The 18,758-nt window shown below is 37.8% G+C and overlaps 1 protein-coding gene across 8 annotated transcripts in view; it reads left to right on the top strand.

Moving 5' to 3' along the window:
* MEF2A (myocyte enhancer factor 2A) overlaps nucleotides 1-18,758 on the top strand; it is a 179,129-nt gene that overhangs the window by 23,474 nt on the left and 136,897 nt on the right. For 7 of the 8 annotated variants that reach the window (XM_061394250.1, XM_061394242.1, XM_061394251.1 and 4 more), the window contains exon 2: nucleotides 10,123-10,208. The exons of the other annotated variant lie outside the window; for it this stretch is intronic. The gene's annotated coding sequence lies outside the window, so the exon portion shown is untranslated. The remainder of the gene's footprint in view (nucleotides 1-10,122; nucleotides 10,209-18,758) is intronic. 8 annotated transcript variants of the gene reach the window in all.

Here is an 18,758-nt window from a genome sequence, read left to right as displayed (position 1 = left end):
GCTTATGTTTTTGTGATTTATGTGATTTATATTTTCCTCTACAAGTTTTGTAGTTTCTGGTCTTATACTTATCTTTAATCCATTTTGAGTTTAGTTTTGTGTATGGTGTTAGAAAATGTTCTAGTTTCATTCTTTTACAGGTGGTTGACAAGTTTTTGCAGCACCACTTGTTAAAGAGATTGTCTTTTTGATCCTTTGTCACAGATAAGGTGTCCATAGGTGCACCTTATCTCTAGGCTTTCTGTTTTGTTCCATTGATCTGAATTTCTGTCTTTCACCCCAGTCTTCTTGCCTGGAAAATTCCATGGACAAAGAAGCCTGACAGACTACAGTTCCATAGGGTCAAAAAGAGTTGGACACTCAGCACACACACACTCATGTATACATTTTTTGACTTCTGATTTCTTCAACAAAGTGATCATTTTTTAATAGGAATATTGCTGACTAGTTGACTTCCAGTGGCATTCTCCATCTGTTCCATTTGCCTCCTTTTCTGGGTTATTTCTTTACAAAGCTAGCACTTATTGAGCTTGTACTGTGTGCCAGGCAATATGCAAAGTATATATGCTTATTTAATTCTCTAACTAAATTTATGAAGTATATGAACTACTACTGTCATGTTTTATAGATGAGAAAACTAAGACTCAAAAGATAATGCTGATTGTTCTTGGTCTTAACTACATATGGTGTATAGCTTTTCTGTGTTGTATAGCTTTTCTGTGTTGTATATATGTTTTCATAATGCTTGACCTTCGTATGTATTTGATGGTTTCTCAAAATTTTGCAAATGTATTCCTGAATCGAATCATACAATACGTATTCTGTGTCTGGATTTTTTCCCTCACCAAAATGTTTTTGCAGTTAATCCATGTTTATGTCTATCAGTATTTTGTTCCAGTTTACTGTTGCCTAGTGTTCCTTTATATGTTTATATCACAATTTTTTTCATTCGCCTTTGATGGACACTTTGGTTTCCAATTTGGAAATAAAATTTCTCCCCTTCATTTTTGTGCTATTTTCATCATCTGTTTTATGCTGCATGTTATTATTTTTATATATTATTGCTACTTTTGCTTTACAAACTTGTATCTTTTTAAAAATTAAACGAAAATAAACTCATACATCATTTCTGTTGGTCTTCCTTTGTGTAGAAATAAGTTTTTATCTGCTGTTTCTTAGAGCAGATTTATAGAAAAATTGAACAGGAAATACAGAGTTCTCATATATTAATACTTGTCTCTCTCTCATTCTTTATCTGTCTCCTTTTCCTAGTATTAACATGTTGCATTGTTGTGATACCTTTGTTACAGTTGATATTGATGCATTATTATTAACTAAGTCCATAAGTTTATGTTCACTTAATTGTACAGTTCTGCTGTTCTTCCTGAAGAACTTATTTCAGTGTTCCTTGTAGAGCAGGCCTACTTGTGACAGGTTCTGAGCTTTTGTATATCTGAAAGTGTCTTTATTTGTCCGTCATCTGTGAAGGGTATTTTTGCTTTATGTTGATTTTAATTAACAGATTTTTACCCCTAGCACTTTAAAGGCGTTATTCCTTTGTTTAAACTTGTTAAAACAAGTTTTCCCTTACTTTCGTTGCTTTTAAGATTTTTTTTTTTTATATTACTGGATTTTAGCAGTTCGATTATTATGTGCTTTGGTATGGTTTATTTGTGCTTGTTTTTTGTTCAGTGAGTTTCTTGAATATATAGGTTTCGTTTTTCTCAAATTTGGAAATTCTTCTGCCTTTATTTCTTCAGATATTTTTTTCTGACTCCCTATCCTTCTGGGACTACAGTTACACCACTTTTAGACTGCCTTTGATATTCTTGCAGGTACTTGATGCTCTGTTCTTCATTTCTTTTTTTGCTTTCTATTTTCACATCTTCAATTTAGGGATCTTTTTTCCCTGCACTGTTGAATCTGTTGCCAAGTATATCCAGTTTTTTTTTTTTATTTGAATACTGTATTTTTCATCTTCAGAGATTCATTTGATTCTTTTCAAAGTAATTATCTTTTTTCTATTTTTCATTAAATCCTTTAATATACTTGCAGCATTTTAACATTTATATCTTTGAGAATATCATCTTTTTCTTGTTTCTGGGTCTGTTTTCTTTTCTCAAAATTTTTCCCCTTAATATGTTAACACATTTTTCCATTTTCTTATGTTTAGTAAGTTTCGATTGACTCTTGGACATTCATCATGCTGTTGTGTGGATTTTGTTGGTTTCTTCTCAACAGGTTTTAATTTGTTTTGGTGGTGTATTCAATTTCTTATGGAAAAGCAGGTTAGCACTACTACTAAGAGGGTCATTCTGCTTTGGTTTCCACTGATTGCCCCAGGTTTCAGTGAGATCCTTCTCCCTTCTGGTTGAAACTTGAACATTTCCAAATCTTATGTAACCTCTGGTAACTTTTGAAATGTATTTGAAATTCATATCTCAGCCAATAAACACCTTGTATTGTGTTTATAGACAGTTACTTTATGTTTTGGGGTGTTTTTTGCCTGTTTTATTTTTGTCTTAATCTGGATTGACTTTTCGAACTGTTTTTACATAGACAACTCTTTTCTTTGACAGTGTGTTATGCTCAAATTTTATGCTCAAAATATGCAGAAATTTTGATAATTTCCAAACATAAAGATAGTAATTTCCTTCATAATTTTATCAATAATTTTAATCAAGATTTGAGGAGATACTTCTTAGGCCCTCAAGATTTGAAACTAGGAATGCCAGTGTCGTGTTAACGGCACTTTGGTTTCACTTTGCTTTCTAGTTTGTTTACATTCACTGATTACACACTTAAATAACAAGCTAATATGGCAAGAGATACGAGGTAGGGAACAGATCACTTAATTTAGGTCATTCGGGTCTTCAGTAACAACAGTTGTACTGGATTTTGTCTGTTTGCTTGATAAAGCAAATTTGGGACATTTGAAGAAAGGTTTTGAACCTTGGTCATTTCGTTTAACCCTTTTTGTTGATACAGAAAACTGGAAGATGACAATAACTTGTGCTACAGTATAAAATATGAATTTCAACATTTAATTATCACTGAAATGATAATACATTTAAAGGACTTATTTTAGGGTACCCCTTTTAAAAGTTTTTTTTTTTTTTTTTAATGATCTCCATGTGATTTTTGTGGTACTGTTTGTGTAATTTTTAGTTATGGTAATTGTAATATAAAAACTTAAAATGTTTTTTTAAGGTTGTAGAGAAATGATCAGTGCTTATCATTTTTTGTTTGTGTCAAGCACTGACCTGTTATTTGTCAGGATGTCTTCATGGGTATTGATATATGCATTGTATTTCTGAAGCTGCTCAAATGTATTAGCCCTCTGAGACTGATATACTTTGCTGTGTTTTGAGTCTATTGCTGTATTACACATTCATTTATTTCATTTACTGAATTTATTCAGCACAAGTATTAACTGAACTGTGGTTATACATAGCTGTTAAAAGCATTCCTGGGTTCTAACCCTGGCTTTACTGCTTTATTGATTTAGCTGTATGACTTTGGCTAGTTGCTGCTTAGTATTTGTTTCCTCCTGAGGCTAATAATGAGGTTATGGTTAGCTTTACATCACTTTATATGTGTAAAGCAGTTAGGATACTGATTAGTATATGGTAAATACTCAAATGTTATTGCTGCCGTTTAGTTATTATTAGTATCATTGTTATGTTAGGCCTTTCCTGGATATCTTTTCTCAAATTTTAATCCCCTCCCTTTGATAGTACTTCTTTTCTGCTTTTTTTTTCTCATTAAGGACTTTATACTAACCTGCTGTGTACATTATATATCCTGTATTCACTATGTGTTGCACGTCACTTCCACTAGAATGTAAGTTCCCTTAAGTCAGGAGTAGATATAGAAATTTATTCCTAGCACCTAGAAAAGTGTCGGGAATATATTGGATGCTTGGTAAATGTTTTCTGAATACATGCTGAATTGTGTGCCAGATATTGACTAGATATTCAGTTCAGTTCAGTCGCTCAGTCATGTCCAACTCTTTGCGACCCCATGAATCACAGCACGCCAGGCCTCCCTGTCCATCACCAACTCCCAGAGTTCACTCAAACTCATGTCCATCAAGTCAGTGATGCCATCCAGCCATCTCATCCTCTGTCGTCCCCTTCTCCTCCTGCCCCCAATCCCTCCCAGCATCAGGGTCTTTTCCAGTGAGTCAACTCTTCTCAAGAGGTGGCCAGAGTATTGAAGTTTCAGCTGTAGCATCATTCCTTCCAAAGAACACCCAGGGCTGATCTCCTTTAGAATGGACTGGTTGGATCTCCTTGCAGTCCAAGGGACTCTCAAGAGTCTTCTCCAACACCACAGTTCAAAAGCATCAATTCTTCAGCGCTTAGCTTTCTTCACAGTCCAACTCTCACATCCATACATGACCACAGGAAAAACCATAGCCTTGACTAGACAGACCTTTGTTGGCAAAGTAATGTCTTTGCTTTTCAATATGTATCTAGGTTGGTCATAACTTTCCTTCCAAAGAGTAACCGTCTTTTAATTTCATGGCTGCGGTCACCATCTGTAGTGATTTTGACTAGATATTGGGGATACAGAAATGAATAAAGTACAAAAAAGTTCCTTCTGTTAAATAAGCATGTAGTATAATAGACTCATACCTATAAAACTGTACTTAGTTTGCCCCCCTCTAAGTGATGGTAATGGTAAAGGAAACGTGAAGATGCCTTCACAGAAGATGTCCTTGAACTGGACATTTGGTCTACCTAAGAGACAAGGGGGAAAGCTGTTTCCAGTCAGAGGTCAAAACTTGAATGAAACTTAACAAGCCATTGTTGTCCTGGACTAGGATAGCTTGTAGTCAAGGTTAACAACAGTGTTAACTGTTGATGGAGAAGGGAATAGAAGTAGAGGGTGCTAGGAAATTGGTGGGGACCAGGTTTGGGAGAGCTGGCTGTTAGAGGTACCAGCTGTCTAGCTGTTGCCTGGACAGAGTAATGGGATTTTGGATATTCAGTATGTGAAACTTAATGATAACTGACTGAACCACTAACATTTTAGTTTTGGTTTTATTTTTTGAGGGTGAGGGTATATTTCATTATAGATTGTTATAAACTATAAGAACTTGCTTTTTAGAATATTGCCTTTTAGCAACTATTTTAGAACTGTATATAAAATAAACTTGCCAATAATAGTTAACTTATAGAATTGAGGAATTAATATTTTTGATATAAGAATAGGTGCCATGTGTGTAATCATCAAATTTGTATTTAATGAGTTATTTACCAAGGGTCAGATTGCTAAACTTTTAATTCCTTCTGTGACACTGACACAAATCTAGTGTCAAAGTACATTTAAAATAGTTTTGTTTAGGCTGAGAAACATGAAAAATAGTTTTGTTTTGAATTATTAGATTTTAGAAATTAGTACTGTAACTGTATTTGAGGACCTTTTTCTGAGTTCTACATTTCAGTACAATTAGATTGAAAGCAGAAATCAGGTTTCTAGCTCCTTTTAACCTCACAAAAAACAAAAGGCTTAGTTGTATGTGTGTGTTTTAAAGTTCAATTTTTTAATACTTAATTTGTTTATATAAAATGAATATTTGGCATATTGTGGCTTTCCCCCTGCCTCTAAAAGGGGTGTACATTTCAGTTAGAAACAAAACTGCAGTACCACAATAATTAATACTACTAAGATTCAAGATACTGGTGTTTGTGTGGAGAAATTACCATTTTCATTTGATGAAGCAGATTTACTTGGGGATTGCCATAATTACTGAGTCATGCAATTCTAAATTGCTATTAGGTTGGTACAAAAGTAATTGGCGGTTTCGGACCTTGAATTTTAAATCATTATCACCAGGCTCAAACGCATTTTTATTAATCGAGATAGGAACATTATAATCAACACATTTTTGCCAGTGAGAAATAAGTTGTTTACTCCTGCAGCATAAAAATCTATGCATCAGACCAACTTTTGGAAACTGTTGGAACTCTTTTCTGCGTCCTGCTGGTTGTTGAAGTATTTTCCCTCCAAAAAGTTGTTGAGATGCTTGAAAAAGTGGTAGTTGGTCGCAAGCGGTCAAGTGAACGTGGTGGATGAGGCAAAACTTTGTAACAAGATTCGTTCAACTTTTGAAGCGTGGATTGTGTGACGAGCAGTTGGCTGTTGTCGTGGAGAAGAATTGGGCCCATTATTTTGACAGTGCTGGCTGCAGGCATTGCAATTTTCTGTGCATCTCATTGATTTGTTGAGCATACTTCTCACATGTAATGGTTTCACCAGGATTCGGAAAGCAGTAGTAGATCAGATGGGCAGCAAACCACCAAACAGTGACATGACGTTTTTTGGGTGCACGTCTGGCTTTAGAAAGTGCTTTGGAGCTTCTTCTTGGTCCATCCATTGAGCTAGTTGTCGCCGATTGTTGTCTTTCGTTGCGTGTCACCATCCACTCTAGAAATGGCTCATGGTTGTTGTGTAGAATAAGAGAAGATGACACTTCAAAGCGATGTTCTTTTTTGATTTTTGGTCGGCTCAGGAGGCACCCACTGATCGAGCTTTTTCACCTTTCCAGTTTGCTTCAAATGCTGAATGACCATAGAATGGTCAACGTTGAATTCTTTGGCAACTTCTCTTTTAGTTGTAAGAGGATCAGCTTTGATGATCCTTTAAGTTGGTCACTGTCAACTTCCGATGGCTGGCCACTGCCCTCCTCATCTTCAAGGCCTTTGTCTTCTTAGCAAAACTTCTTGAACCACGACTGCACTGTACATTCATTAGCAGTTCCTGGGCCAAATGCATTGTTAACATTGCGAGTTGTCTCTGTTGTTTTACGAGCCATTTTGAACGCGAATAAATAAATCAGTTGAATTTGCTTTTGATCTAACATCATTTCCCTAGTCTAAAATAAATATAAAATACACAGCAAGTTATATCTTTTGCCCTTTCATACTGTTCATGGGGTTCTCAAGGCAAGAATGCTGAAGTGGTTTGCCATTCCCTTCTCCAGTGGATGTTTTGTTAGAACTCTCCACCATGACCCGACTGTATTGAGTGGCCATACACAGTACGGCTCATAGGTTCATTGAGTTAGACAAGGCTGCGATCCACGTGATCAGTTTGGTTAGTTTTCAGTGATGGTAGTTTCCATTCTGTCTGCTCTCTGATGGATGAGGATAAGAGGCTTGTGGAAGCTTCCTGATGGGAGGGTCTGGCTGTGGGTAAAACTGAGTCTTGCTCTGGTGGGCAGGGCCATGCTTAGTGAATTTTCTAGTTCTGCTTCATTGACTTACCATCTACTTTGACATAAATAAACATTGACATAAACATCGACTTCATTGACATAAACATCTACTTCTGCTACATTGACTACGCTAAAGCCTATGACACTGTGGATCACAACAAACTGTGGGAAATTCTTCAAGAGATGGGACTGTCAGACCACCTTACCTGCTTCCTGTGAAAACCTATATGCAGGTCAAGACACAACACAGAACAATGGACTGGTTCCACATTGGGAAAGGAGTATGTCAGGGCTGCATACTGTCCCCTGCTTATTTAACTTATATGCAGAGTACATCATGCAAAACGCTGGATTGGATGACGCGCAAGCTGGAATCAAGATTGCCAGGAGAAATACCAATAACCTCAGATATGCAGATGACACCACCCTTATGGCAGAAAGTGAAGAGGAACTAAAGAGCCTCTTGATGAGTGTGAAACTGGGGAGTGAAAAAAACTGGCTTAAAATTCAACATTCAGAAAACTAAGATCATGGCATCCGGTCCCGATACTTCATGGCAAATAGATAGAGAAACAGTGGAAACAGTGATAGGCTTTTTATTTTCTAGGGCTCCAAAATCACTGTGGACCATGACTGCAGCCATGAAATTAGATGATTGCTTCTTGAAAGGAAAGTCCCTTGGATTGCGAGGAGATCAAATGAGTCAATCCTAAAGGAAATCAATCCTGAATGTTCATTAGAAGGACTGATGGTGAAGCTGAAACTCCAATACATTGGTCACCTGATGTGAAGAGCCAACTCATTGGAAAAGACCCTGATGCTGGGAAAGATTGAAGGCAGGAGGAGAAGGGGATAACGGAGTACCAGATGGTTGCATGGCATCACCGGCTCAAGGGACATGAGTTTGGGCAGGCTCAGAGGGTGAAGCACAGGGAGGCCTGGTGTGTTGTGGTCCATGGGGTTGGAAAGAGTTGGACGTGACTGAGTGACTGAACAACAACACAAGTAATAAGTCATTAGCAAAAAAAAAAAAAAGAGAGAAATGCATATTAAAATGATGTATAACTTTACCCACATTTATTTAAAAATGTATTATAATATCAAACAGCAAATTTTAACAATGCAAAATTGCAGTTACTTTTTGCACTAATTGAATAGATTAACATTATAATTGATCCTGGCCAACCAGGGTGAGGAGAGGCTTACATCTTTCTCTTTGTACCTAAGTGTCTTGCTATTGGAGCTTCCCTCATAGCTCAGTCAGTAAAGAAGCCACCTGCAATGCCGGAGGCCCCGGTCTTCTGTTTCCAAGCAAAAGTGTAACAAGACTGAATCATTCTTTATGCACTACACCATTGGTTAGCATTCACTGCTGCTAAGTCGCTTCAGTCGTGTCAGACTCTGTGCGACCCCACAGACGGCAGCCCACCAGGCTCCCTCGTCCCTGGGATTCTCCAGGCAAGAACACTGGAGTGGGTTGCCATTTCCTTCTTCAATGCATGAAAGTGAAAAGTGAAAGTGAAGTCGCTCAGTCATGTCCGACCCTCAGCGACCGCATGGACTGCAACCTACCAGGCTTCTCCGTCCATGGGATTTTCCAGGGAAGAGTACTGGAGTGGGGTGCCATTGCCTTCTCCGTAGCATAAGAGTTTTCATTCTTTTAAAGGGAACAATGAAAATGAACATAAAATGCCAAAAACAAGTATGAAACTGAATAACGTCTATTATTCACATTAATAAAGGAACACTTCAGTTTCATACTTGTTTTTGGCATTTTATGTTCATTTTCATTGTTCCCTTTAAAAGAATGAAAACTCTTAAGTATATGCAATTGCATTGACTACATACACATTTTTTGGCAGTATAAGTCACTGACCCTTTGACAGTTTTTTTTCCTAAATTAGAACGTAATACAGTGAACATTTTCAACTATTTTATGAGAATGTAAGTTCAGTAGGCTCTGTGTACCATGTAAGTATAAAGTATATCTTGGGATACAGAGGATAGGAAAATGGGACCTGGGACACCAATTTGTGGATCTTGGCATGGGTAGTATGCTGCTGCTAAGTCGCTTCAGTCGTGTCCGACTCTGTGCGACCCCATAGACGGCAGCCCACCAGGCTCCTCCATCCCTGGGATTCTCCAGGCGAGAATACTGGAGTGGGTTGCCATTTCCTTCTCCAATGCGTGAAAGTGAAGTCGGTCAGTCGTGTCCAACTCCTAGGGACCCCGTGGACTACAGCCTACCAGGCTCCTCCGTCCATGGGATTTTCCAGGCAAGAGTACTGGAGTGGGGTGCCATTTATTACTAAACATTAAAGAAAACTTGAAAAATTGGATTAATGACATTAGAAATGCCCAGTTCGCTAACATTATGTTTCTATTAGCCAGATAAAACAACTGAGTTGTAAAGATGTATTTTCCATGGTGCTGATGAACCTGTTTGCTGGGCAGGGATAGACACACATATGAGAACAGACTTGTGGACACAGTAGTGGGGAGAGAGGGGGAGGGATTGAGAAAGTAGCGTTGAAACATACGTACTGCTGCATGTGAAACAGATGGCTGCGCGAAGTCACTGCATAACGCAGCTCAGCCTGGTGCTCTGTGATGATCTCACAGTTGGGACGGCGGGGAGGGAGGCTCCAGAGGAGGGAACATGTGTATAATTACCACTGATTCACATTGTTGTATGGCAGAAAACAAAAACACTGTAAAGCAATTGTCCTCCAGTTAAAAATTAAAATTTTTAAAATTATTTTTGTATTCAGTAAGTATTTGTAGAACTATCTGCCAGGGGTAGTGTTCAGTGTTGAAATTTGTAGTAATGAAATTATATTTAATTTTGTTTTAGAGTTAAGAATAATAACCAACTTAATATTTTTTTCTTTATTAAGGAATTGGATTTTGTGAAAAAGGAATAAAGAAGAGTTTTCTGAAAGGATCACATCTAAGTGCACTTTTTGCTGATACATCACTTCTAGTAAGACATTCTTTTCATTTTTCTATGTTATGAAGTAAATAAACACAATGGGAATGTTTTTGAAAAAAATTGACTGTCTCTTGAGCTTGAATAACAGTCATTTTGGAGTTTATGTTGGGGATTAATGTAGATTAATTAAGGAAATTTGTAAAATCCAGTCTGACATTCACATACACACAATATATGTAATATTGTATGGTGACAGTTTCTTGAATAGTGACACTGCTGAGATAATTCCAAACTTTTACATCTTTTCCACTTTCATCTTCCATGACAATTACACATATTGAAGATAAAGAAAATCTATAGTCCATATTAACTGAGACAATAAGTTGGTAGAATAGAGGGATTTTCAAATGAAAGACAAAGTGGACAGGTCTAGCCATATTTCTTGAAAGGTAGAAGGATTGAAGGAAAAATTTAAGCAAATTTAAGAACACTTTTTAACATGTGAGCTTTTTTTGTGACTTGTTTTTTTGCCTTAACTCATAAGTCCATATTTGCAGAGTTCTGGAGTAGGCTATTTTGATTTAAAAACTTACGTTGGCCTAAGATATGTAGTTTTCAAAAAGCTTTCATAAGTGAAACATCACCTGAATTCTGTTTTCTGTTCAAAATGGAAGAGAAGTGAGTTATAGTGATATTAGAATATTGTAAAATATGTAATTTCACAAAACATTCAGTTCAGTCGCTCAGTCGTGTCCTACTCTTTGCAACCGAATCCCAGCACGCCAGGCCTCCCGGTCCCTCACCAACTCTCGGAGTTCACTCAGACTCAAATCCATCGAGTCAGCCATGCCATCCAGCCATCTCATCCTCTGTCATCCCCTTATCCTCCTGCTCCCAATCCCTCCTAGCATCGGGGTCTTTTCCAGTGAGTCACCTCTTCGCATGAGGTGGCCAAAGTACTGGAGTTTCAGCTTTAGCATCATTCCTTCCAAAGAAATCCCAGGGCTGATCTCCTTTAGAATGGACTGGTTGGATCTCCTTGCAGTCCAAGGGACTCTCAAGAGTTTTTTCCAACACCACAGTTCAAAAGCATCAATTCTTTGGCACTCAGCTTTCTTCACAGTCCAACTCTCACATCCATACATGACCACAGGAAAAACCATAGCCTTGACTAGACGGACTTCTGTTGACAAAGTAATGTCTCTGCTTTTTAATATGCTTTCTAGGTTGGTCATAACTTTTCTTCCAAGGAGCAAGGGTCTTTTAATTTCATGGCTGCAGTCACCAACTGCAGTGATTTTGGAGCCCCAAAAAACAAAGTCGGACACTGTTTCCACTGTTTCCCCATCTATTTCACATGAAGTGATGGGACTGGATGCCATGATCTTCGTTTTCTGAATGTTGAGCTTTAAGCCAACTTTTTCACTCTCCTCTTTCACTTTCATCAAGAGGCTTTTGAGTTCCTCTTCACTTTCTGCCATAAGGGTGGTATCATCTGCATATCTGAGGTTATTGATATTTCTCCCAGTAATCTTGATTCTAGCTTGTGCTTCTTCGAGCCCAGCATATCTCATGATGTACTCTGCATAGAAGTTAAATAAGCAGGGTGACAATATGCAGCCTTGACGTACTCCTTTTCCTATTTGGAACCAGTCTGTTGTTCCATGTCCAGTTCTAACTGTTGCTTCCTGACCTGCATATAGGTTTCTCAAGAGGCAGGTCAGGTGGTCTGGTATTCCCATCTCTTTCAGAATTTTCCACAGTTTATTGTGATCCACACAGTTAAAGGCTTTGGCATAGTCAATAAAGCAGAAATAGATGTTTTTTTGGAACTCTCTTGCTTTTTCGATGATCCAGCGGATGTTGGCAATTTGATCTCTGGTTCCTCTGCCTTTTCGAAAACCAGCTTGAACAACTGGAAGTTCACGGTTCACATATTACTGAAGACTGGCTTGGAGAATTTTGAGCATTACTTTACCAGGGTGTGAGATGAGTGCAATTGTGTGGTAGTTTGAGCATTCTTTGGCATTGCCTTTCTTTGGGATTGGAATGAAATCTGACCTTTTCCAGTCATGTGGCCACTGCTGAGTTTTCCAAATTTGCTGGCATATTGAGTGCAGCACTTTCACAGCATCATCTTTCAGGATTTGGAATAGCTCAACTGGAATTCCATCACCTCCACTAGCTTTGTTCGTAGTGATGCTTTCTAAGGCCCACTTGACTTCACATTCCAGGTTGTCTGGCTCCAGGTGAGTGATCACACCATTGTGATTATCTTGGTTGTGAAGATCGTTTTTGTACAGTTCTTCTGTGTATTCCTGCCACCTCTTCTTAATATCTTCTGCTTCTGTCCTTTATGGAGCCCATCTTTGCATGAAATGTTCCCTTGGTATATCTAATTTTCTTGAAGAGATCTCTAGTCTTTTCCATTCTGTTGTTTTCCTCTATTTCTTTGCATTGATTGCTGAGGAAGGCTTTCTTATCTCTTCTTGCTATTCTTTGGAACTCTGCATTCAGATGCTTATATCGTTCCTTGTCTACTTTGCTTTTTGCTTCTCTTCTTTCACAGCTATTTCTAAGGCCTCCTCAGATAGCCATTTTGCTTTTTTGCATTTCTTTTCCATGGGGATGGTCTTTATCCCTGTGTCCTGTACAATGTCATGAACATGAACATCCGTCCATAGTTCATCAGGCACTCTATCAGATCTAGTCCCTTAAATCTATTTCTCACTTCCACTGTATAATCATAAGGGATTTGATTTAGGTCATACCTGAATGGTGGTTTTCCCTGCTTTCTTCAATTTCAGTCTGAATTTGGCAATAAGGAGTTCATGATCTGAGCCACAGTCGGCTCCTGGTCTTGTTTTTGTTGACTGTATAGAGCTTCTCCATCTTTGGCTGCAAAGAATATAATCAATCTGATTTCAGTGTTGACCATCTGGTGATGTCCATGTGTAGAGTCTTCTCTTGTGTTCTTGGAAGAGGGTGTTTGTTATGACCAGTGCATTCTCTTGGCAAAACTCTATTAGTCTTTGCCCTGCTTCATTCCGTATTCCAAGGCCAAATTTGCCTGTTACTCCAGGTGTTTCTTGACTTCCTACTTTTGCATTCCCGTCCCCTATAATGAAAAGGACATCTGTTTTGGGTGTTAGTTCTAAAAGGTCTTGTAGGTCTTCATAGAACCGTTCGACTTCAGCTTCTTCAGCGTTACTGGTTGGGGTATAGACTTGGATTACTGTGATAGTGAATGGTTTGCCTTGGAAACAAACAGAGATCAGTCTGTCATTTTTGAGATTGCATCCAAGTACTGCATTTCGTACTCTTTTGTTGACCATGATGGCTACTCCATTTCTTCTGAGGGATTCCTGCCCACAGTAGTAGATATAATGGTCACCTCAGTTAAATTCACCCATTCCAGTCCATTTCAGTTCACTGATTCCTAGAATGTTGACATTGACTCTTGCCATATCCTGTTTGACATTAGGGGATGGTTTTTGGTGTGTTGTAATATGTTCACATTGACATTCTATTAGATATAATTGATCAAGCCTGATGGTTATGTCAGTAAATCTTGTGAAAGGTACTTAAAATATTTTCTGTTGTTATTCTTTTCATTTTAAGAATAGTTCTGCTACTTAATGTAAGGTTTAAATTTTTCCTTCAGTGGTAGGAAGAACTTTTATGAACTTACAAAATGAGTTTTTTCTTATAATACTTTATTCCAATATCAAGTTTCCTATGGCCATACATTTTTCTTGTTAAATCTTGAATGCAGAACAACCCATTTTATGATATTTTTCAGGTTAGGGAGCTAGGGGAAAAGGTATTATATTTTAATTGAAAAGTATCTTTTAGTTGAAAACTTGTATATACACAGGAAGAATGGGGAAAATGAAGTTTAATTCACATTTTGAAATATAAATCTTGTTTAGTTTTTTGTAAATCTTTCAATGTTTGATTTTTTTCTTTTCTCAACTCGTATGTATATATTTTGTTCACTAATAGCTCAACACTGAGTGAATTGAATTAAAGCACTGCAGGAATTTAGCCATTTCCATTCTAGAGAATTTCCCCTGTAATTTCCCTATATTTCTGTATCTTCCCTGCACCTCTGTGGTGGCTATGAGCATAGCTTTAGGTGTTGTATTTGCTTCAGGGAATCGTCTATGATAACTTCTTTTACTCAATTCTAAAGATTATTCTTTATAGCAGGCTTTGAGTGGTTTTGAGAGTTGTGATTGAATTAAGAACTACTTGGCTTGGAGTTACTGAGTACTTAGAGGGAAATGCTCTTTCCTTTTGAGTAGTTTCAAATGTCGACTTAAGAACCTCAGATTTGTTTTCCCTAATGATTCTGCCCTAATTTGAAGTAGAAATTGGAGGAATTAGCACAGATATTGGGCGATATTTTCCCTACCTTTTTTCTTTTTCTTCAAGTCTTGAAACTGCTTTAGGCTCTTACATTCTAAGTCTTTTATGTCATTTGAGTTAATTTTAATGTATGGTATTACATAAGAGATAAGATTTATTTCTTTGCCTATAAAAGTCAAATTGTTCAAGAAACATTATTGAAAAGGTTGTATTTTTCCCTACTGAACTACCTTGGCAACTTTGTTGAAAATCAGTTGACATTATATGTGGGCCTATTTCAGAACCCTATTATATCTATTGATCTATGTATCTATCTTTATGACATTACTGTCCTGATTATCACAGCTTTATGTAAGTCTTATCTTAAAATCAGGTAGTGTAAACCCTCCACCTTTGCTCTTTTTTTCAAGGTTGTTTTCTAGCCTAAGTCCTTTCCATTTCTATGTATTTTAGAATTACCTTGTCATTTTCTGCAGAGAAGCCTTAACAAGATTTTGATTATTAATGCTTTTATCATGGAGGGTAATTGGGAGCGAATTAACCTCTTAAGGATGTTGAGTCTTCTGATGCATGAACTTGGTATCTCTCCCCATTTGTCTTTAGTTTCTCAGCAGTATTTATAGTTTTCACTGTAAAGATATTACATATATTTTGTTGGTCTCTGTTTACCATTTTTATGTTATTGTAAATGGTTATGTAATATTAGTTCCAACTGTTTGTTTTTAGTATATAGCAATATAATAGATTTTGGCATAAAACCTTGTAATTTATGATTCTGCTAAACTCACTAGTTGTGGTGGCAGTTTTGTGGATTCTTTCAGATGTTCTGGGCAGACCCTCATCTTGTCTGTAAATAGACTATTTTACTTCTACCTTTGAAAATTTTTATACCTTTTATTTCTTTTGTTGCTTTATTGCACTGCCTAGTAGTCTCAGTGCAATGTTAAATAGAAGTGATGAGCTGACATTGTTGCCTTACTCCTGATCTTAGGTCTTTTTCCGTTAAGTACAGATTTGTGTTAATGAGAGATGCTTTCATATATGTTCATGGCATACATGGGTTTGTAGTTTTCTAAAAAAATTTTTAATTGTAGGGTATTTGCTTTATAATGTGTTGGTTTCTGTTGTATAGCAGCATGAATCAGCTGTAAATATGACTCTGTAGATCACAATAAACTGTAGAAAATTCTGAAAGAGATGGGAATACCAGACCACCTGATCTGCCTCTTGAGAAATCTGTATGCAGGTCAGGAAGCAACAATTAGAACTGGCCATGGAACAACAGACTGGTTCCAAATAGGAAAAGGAGTACGTCAAGGCTGTATATTGTCACCCTGCTTATTTAGCTTATATGCAGAGTATATCATGAGAAATGCTGGGCTGGAAGAAGCACAAGCTGGAATCAAGATTGCCCAGTGAAATATTAATAACCTCAGATATGCAGATAACAGCACCCTTGTGGCAGAAAGTGAAGAGGAACTAAAGAGCATCTGGTGAAAGTGAAAGAAGAGAATGAAAAGGTTGGCTTAAAACAGCATTTAAAAAATGAAGTTCATGGCATCCAGTCCCATCACTTCGTGGCAAATAGATGGGGAAAGACTGCAAATAGCATCAGACTTTATTTTTTTTGGGCTCCAAAGTCACTGCAGATGATGACTGCAGCCATGAAATTAAAAGACCCTTGCTCCTTGGAAGAAAAGTTATGACCAACCTAGACAGCATATTAAAAAGCAGAGACATTACTTTGCCAACAAAGGTCCATCTAGTCAAGGCTATGATTTTGCCAGTAGTCATGTATGGATGTGAGAGTTGGACTATAAAGAAAGGTGAGGACTGAAGAACTGATGCTTTTGAACTATAGTGTTCAGAGTTCAAAGGACGAGAAGACTCTTGGGAGTCCCTTGGACTGCAAGGCAATCCAGCCATCCTAAAAGAGATCAGTCCTGAGTATTCATTGGAAGGACTGACGCTGAAGCTGAAACTCCAGTACTTTGGCCACCTGATACGAAAATCGGACTCCTTGGGAAAGACCCTGATGCTCAGAAAGATTGAAAGCTGGAGGAGAAGGGGATGACAGAGGATGAGATGGTTGGATGGCATCACCGACTCAATGGACATGAGTTTGAGTGAACTCTGGGAGTTGGTGATGGACAGGGAGGCCTGGCATGCTGCACTCCATGGGATCTCAAAGAGTCGGACACAAAAGAGCGACTGAACTGAATACATGTATCCCCTCTCTTGAGCCCCTCTCCCACTCCTCACATCCCACCCATCTAGGTTGTCACAGAGTATCAAGCTGAGCTCCCTGTATTACACAGCAGCTTCCCACTAGCTTAATTGTTTTACACATGGTAGTGTGTATATGTCAGTGCTACTCTCTTAATTCGTCCCACCTTCTTCCCTTACTATGTCCATAAGTGTGTTTATATCTGCATCTCTATTGCTGCCCTGCAAATAGGTTCATCAGTACTATTTTTCTAGATTCCATGTATATGCAGTAATTCATTCTGTATGACAGACTCTAGGTTTATGCACCTCGTTACAGCTGACTCAGTTTTGTTCCTTTTTATGGGTGAGCAATATTCTATTTTCTGTATATGTACCACAACTTCTTTATCCATTCATCTGTTGATGGACATCTAGGTTGCTTCCATGTCCTGGTTATTGTAAATAGTGCTGCAGTGAACACTGGGGTACTTACGTCTTTTTGAATTACGGTTTACTTACGGTGTATGCCTAATAGTAGGGTCTGGGTCATATGGTAGATTTATTCCTAGCTTTTAAAAGAATCTCCATATTGTTCTCCACAGTGGCTGTATCAATTTACATTCCCACCAGCAGTGCCAGAGGGTTCCCTCTTCTCCACATCCTCTCCAGCATTTATTGTTTGTATGTTTTATGATGATGGTCATTCTGACCACTGTGAGGCGATACTTTATTATAGTTTTAATTTGTGTTTCTCTAATGATGAGTGATGTTGAGCATCTTTTCATGTGTTTGTTGGCCATCTCTATGTCTTTTTTGGAGAAATGTCTGCTTAGGTTTTCTGCCCATTTTTTGATTGAGTTGTTTATTTTTTCTGAAGTTGAGCTGTGTGAACTGCTTGTGTATTTTGGAGATTAATCCTTTATTCATTGCCTCATTTGTGATTATTTTCTCCCAGTCTGAGGGTTGTCTTTTCATCTTGTTTATAGTTTCGTTTGCTGTGCAAAAGCTTTTAAGTTTAATTAGGTCTTATTTGTTTATTTATTTATTTTTTTCCTTTACTCTAGGAGCTGGATCAAAGAGGATCTTGCTGTAATTTATGTAAAAGAGTGTTCTGCCTATGGTTTCCTTTAAGAGTGTCACAGTGTCTGACTTACATTTAGGTCTTTAATCCATTTTGAGTTTATTTTTGTGTATGACATTAGGAAGTGTTCTAATTTCATTCTTATTATGTGTAGCTGTGCAGTTTTACCAGCATCAGTAATTGAAGAGGCTGTCTTCTCCATTGTGTATTCTTGCCTCCTCTTTCAAAGATAAGGTGCCACTAGGTGTGTGGGTTTATCTCTAGGCTTTCTGTCTTGTTCTTTTGGTCTTTATTTCTGTTTTTGAGCCAGTACCATACTGTCTTGATGACTATAGGTTTGTAGTATAGTCTAAAGTCAGAAAGGTTGATCCTTCTAGCTCTGTTTTTCTTTCTCAAGATTGGTATGTAGTTTTTTTAAAATAATGTCTTTGTTTGGTTTTTATATCAGGATAATAGAATGAGTTAAAAGATTTTTTTCTCAAAAAGTTTTTATATAGTTGTTGTTCTTTAAGTGTTTGGTGGTAGTATTCAGTCACCACTCATATCCAACTCTTTGCGACCCCATGGACTGCAATGTGCCAGGCCTCTCTGTCCCTCACCATCTCCTGAAGTTTGCCCAAGTTCGTGTCCCTTGCTTTGGTGATGCCATCCAGCTATCTCATCCTCTGATGCCCTTTTCTCCTTCTGCCCTCAGTCTTTCCCAGCATCAGGGACTTTTCCAGTGAGTCAGCTCTTGGCATCAGATGACCAAAATACTGGACTTCTAGCTTCAGCATTAGTCCCTTCAACAAGTACTCAGAGCTGATCTCCCTCAGGATTGACTGGTTTGATCTCCTTGCTGTCCAAGGGACTCTGAAAGTCTTCTCCAGCACCATGGTTCGAAGGCATCAGTTCTTTGTTACTCTGCCTTCTTTATACAGTCCAGCTCTCACAACCATATG

The sequence above is a fragment of the Bos javanicus genome, chromosome 21 (genome assembly GCF_032452875.1).
Source record: "Bos javanicus breed banteng chromosome 21, ARS-OSU_banteng_1.0, whole genome shotgun sequence".
Taxonomy (NCBI): Eukaryota; Metazoa; Chordata; class Mammalia; order Artiodactyla; family Bovidae; genus Bos; species Bos javanicus.
The sequence above is the reverse complement of the archived record's forward strand: the minus strand, read 5'-3'. Positions and strand labels throughout refer to the sequence as shown.